Consider the following 4779-nt stretch of genomic DNA (forward strand, 5'->3'; position numbering starts at 1 on the left):
TCCTTTACAACGCCTGGAGTGCTCTAAACAGGTTTAATCTCAGAGTCACGGTGACAGAGCTCAGTTCAACCAACATCGTGGTAGCCTTAGATAAATCACTTCACCCGCCCAGACATTGGTCGATCTAAACATGAGGGCAGATGATTTCACTCTGAATAGAACATCTCTAACATTTCTATTCGGCCATCGCCCACTCATATTTTTTCTAATTCAATTTTACCAATTGGGTAGAGTCAAAGCAAAATGATTACTGAATGGAAAATGAAGATAATAGTGAATACAGGGGACAGGTAAAGACTGCATTTAAAACGTTATTCCTCTACTTGGAACAAGCGAAACTCAGAGGACTATGATTAAGTTTGCAAATAGTAACATGAGACACATTCCAAAGATAATATTTAAAAATGAGTTCCAAACTCACATAAAATGAAAATGACACAAAAAGATGCTTATTGAAGGAAGGGAAAGATTGAGCTACTTTGAGGTACCCCTTGAAATGTCACCAAACTATTGCTCAGATTTCCCGATCACTGAGAGGTGCATGTGATTTGCACTTGATTATTCACCTAAAAGTTGGTGTTCAAATCCAACCAGATGCACCTCAGGAGATAGACCCAACAGTCTGCATAGACCTCAAATCTCTGTGAAACACAGTTCTGCTGGGTGACACATGGGGTCTCCAGGAGTCAGACTCAATCTGATGATTTTATCATTGATTTGTCACTTAAAGCTGCAGAAGTCAATGCACACATGCACACACCCACTCACACACATATACACACCTACTCACACATAATACATACACTCACACACATACACACACTCTCACATACACACACACTCACATACACACTCATACACATACGTGAACTCACATACACACACTCTCACATACACACACTCACATACACACTCACACACATACACACTCATACACATACGTGCACTTACACACACATACACACGCTCTCACATACACACGCACTCACACACACATACACATACGTGCACACACACACTCTCACATACACACACACTCACATACACGCATTCACACATAATACATGCACTCACACACACATACACACACTCACATACACACACTCTCATACACAGACGTACACACACAACCCTAACTCTTCTCTTCAGTAATAAAACAATAACAATACTAATTGTTTTCTACTTATTATGTGATGAATAAATAAGGATGCAAGAATAAAATGATAGTGATGTTCTTATAAGAAAACATATATTAATAAAAATGAGAGTTATATTAATAATCACTTTTAAACAAGAAAAGGAACGTGTCTGGAGTGGCAGAGGGATTCAGGGAAAGTCTGATCGAAGTCTTGTAGCCCCATCCTGATAACAGATTTCCTAAAATAGGGGTTCTACTGTGCCAACGTATGGTGAGGGAGAGGCTTGAGCAGATGAGTTTCCTCAAGACTATATGCAGATACTGAAGTCAGTCTTGTGTCTTCGGTAAGTCGATGGAGGCAATAAGAGGGTGGGAAAGCGTAGCTAGCAATGAGTACAAGAAAATAATGTTTTGAAGGTGATTATGGTGATGACCGCACAACTTTTCTTAATATCACTGAGCCAGGACACGGAATGCTGTGTTAGGTATGTGCCAATAAAACTATTTAAAAAATCATGTGAAGCAATTCTAAAGGGCGAAACACAGAAGTGGTGGAAAGAGGCACATTTCATGCCCATCAAGATCTGGGTCCACAATGAGAATGGAGGCAGATGTGTGCCTAACATTTGAGGTCACTTTGCATCTCTTTTAAATGCTTCTTTGCTGAGAACCCAGAAGTACTTCCCCAAATAGATTTATTAAGGTATTCTTCTGAAGAATGTTTAACATTGAGTGTACACTTCCTAGTTTATATTCAAGTTTCATCCCCAGTTGAGAAAACTCATAAAAGTGCAACCTGTTGATATCCAAGACCCGGCTAACAAGATTGCACAAGGTGGATTTGCCCCCACAACTCACAGACTCATGGAGTAAATACAAAGGACTGGGGTTGACAGAATTACAGCAAGGAGACACATTGACTTGTGGAGGAACACTGTTTGTAGCATCTCACAGTTAGTACAATTTGTTGTGAAATAATATTGCATAATTCATAATAGATATGTTTCTGAATAGTGACAGTGAAAACAACAAGCAATAAACATGCCTAATGCTAAAAAAACAATCCCCAGAGACAGAAATAAACCTTGTAATAACTGGGAAATGATTTTGAATGTGCCTCTAAAGGTAAAGGCGATGCTCTTTCTGCTGCCAAACAAAGATTCCCCTGCCATGGTAACATGTGAGTACTGCATCCCTTCCCACTTATCCTACTGTCAACACAAAAACAACTCTTGAATAGTCATCTGAATGCCATGATTGGATTGTATTAGCCTCTTAGGGAGAGAATGAGTTAGTTGATCGAGGAACTAAGTTTTCTGTGAGCATATTTGCTCTCCTAAAATTCTGAAGGCCTAATTATCTAACACGATTAGTACTTTGACAACAGTGCAAATCAACCTCAACAGTGAAGGGGAATGTAAATACAGAATGAAATCATCTTAGGAAATTGTGCTCTGTTGCAGTTAAATAGTGTTTGCAAGGGAGGCTTTTCATGTTTAAAAATCACCGTGTCATCTTTAGAATTTTATCATAATTTTTTCATTGTTGATTTTAAGCACAGAAGAAAAAATGTTTCTGTAAAGACAATTTCTTATCTGAAAATAAGAGCTAAAATTCACGACTATACTGAGGTCCACTTGATACTCACCTTCTGGTTCCTGTCATCTGTAGGTAATTTCTCAAAGAAGAACAAAGTTCATCTGTCTCTTACAGCATCAAATCTGAGTATCTTGAGGGGCCAATTAGTAAGGAAGTACTCATCAACTTAGAGAAGGTGAATTCATTGCCAGTAAATTACCTCTTTAATCTTTTAAGTTGATATAACTATCAAATTACATTTAAGGACAAAATAAATTATTTGTTAGTAATAAATTTTATTTTCTATATCTTCCAAGGCTGGTAGAGATACAAATTAGGTTAAGAAATGAAGATTTAAGTTCATAGACCAATGAACAATTATTGCCTGACCCCTTAGCCTTCTGATTTACAGAATGTAAGGGGCCCTGGTGGAACAATGCAAAGCCAGCAGTTCAAACCCACAGAAGATCTATAGGACACAGGTGAGGTTGTCTGTTTCTGTAAAGATGGATCGTCTTGGAAACCCTAGGCAGTTCTCTGTTCTACCGGCTCTGTATTAGTCGGTGTCAACTCAATGGCAGTGGGTTCATTTTGGGTTTACAAAATGTTTCCAGGAAAAATTTTTTCTAAGTGAGTACATTTGTGTTGCACAATGGTTATGGTATTTGAATAATCTTTAATGTATTGCTCATACTGTAGTATATTTTAAAGACTTAGATATTCACAGAAATATAATTAAACTCCAAGCAATTCATGTCACGGTATTTGTTTTTGGAAGCTCAAAGCAACATGCATGCAATTAATTACCTAAATTTTTTTCTTATTCTTCACCTCAGTGTTATAATTTTCTAAAAGTTTAGATATATATTGTAACACTAAAGCTAATGAGCAACCTGGATATTACTTATTTCTATTGCATAAATTGTTTTAAAGATAATCATATTGTCACTTAATGTCAATGACAAATTCTTTTTGAAAAAAAAAAAAAAGAAAGGTCTTTTTTCCCCCACCAAGTACTTGTCTCTTTTCACAGTTGTCAAAATTGTAATAAACTTTACTTGCTGTCTAAAATGATTGGAATGTTCTGTTGATTACTATGGATCAAAGGAAGTTTACAAAGCATTACATGAGCATTTAAAAAGTTATTTTAAATGTGCCAGATTCATGGCAAGTGATGGATGCAATAAGAAAATAATATTGTTTCTACTCTCACTGGGCTTTGGAGTAGATGGGAAAGACACGTGGTAATCAATCATCAATATGATGTGGCAGGAAGAATGACTTCTGCTTTGAGATAACAGGAGTAGGAGTGATGGGCAGGTGGTGGGGGAGGTGAGTCATGTTTGACCTTGAAAGATGACAAGGGAGTTGGAGAGGACACAGTTAGGGAGGGGGCCCTCCAAAGTCAAACCAATTCCAATTCATAGCAACCCTACATGAACCCTATAGAAGAGAGTAGAACTGCCCTTCTAGGAAGGAGTCCAATGCACATACCAGTAACCTACCAGGCCACTAGAGCCCCATCACAATTAGGAAGTCAGGCTCTAAATATGGAGAAATAGTGAAAATAACTGTGATCACTGGTCAATACTCAAAAGATGAGAAAGGAAACACAGGAAGTTCATAAAGGAGGTAAGTTTTATCAGTGCAGAATTGAAATAAAGCACATTAATTAAAAAAATTCAACTACACTCCAATTTAAGAACAATTAGTTCTTCCATCAAGGCCCTGATTGATAATAACCCTCAAGAAGGGAACACAGCAGAGAAGGGCATGACAGCAAAGTCTAATGAAGACAGTAGATGGCAACCCGGCTGTCTGATATAATTGCATCTGGGGTCCTAAAGGCTTGTTTCCAGGCAAGTAGTCATCTAAGTGAGATGTCAACGAGGTCCACATGGAAGAAGCACGCCAATGTCAGTGACTGAAGGATTGTAAATCATGTAATCTGAAGTCGAAGGAGGGAATAGTATCAGAGCCTAAATTCTGAGAATTTGGTTTGCAAAAGGCTACGGATCCCTGTGGGAGCCCTAGATACATTGTGGAATCTAGAGGACACAGGC

The sequence above is a fragment of the Tenrec ecaudatus genome, chromosome 8 (genome assembly GCF_050624435.1).
Source record: "Tenrec ecaudatus isolate mTenEca1 chromosome 8, mTenEca1.hap1, whole genome shotgun sequence".
Lineage (NCBI taxonomy): Eukaryota > Metazoa > Chordata > Mammalia > Afrosoricida > Tenrecidae > Tenrec > Tenrec ecaudatus.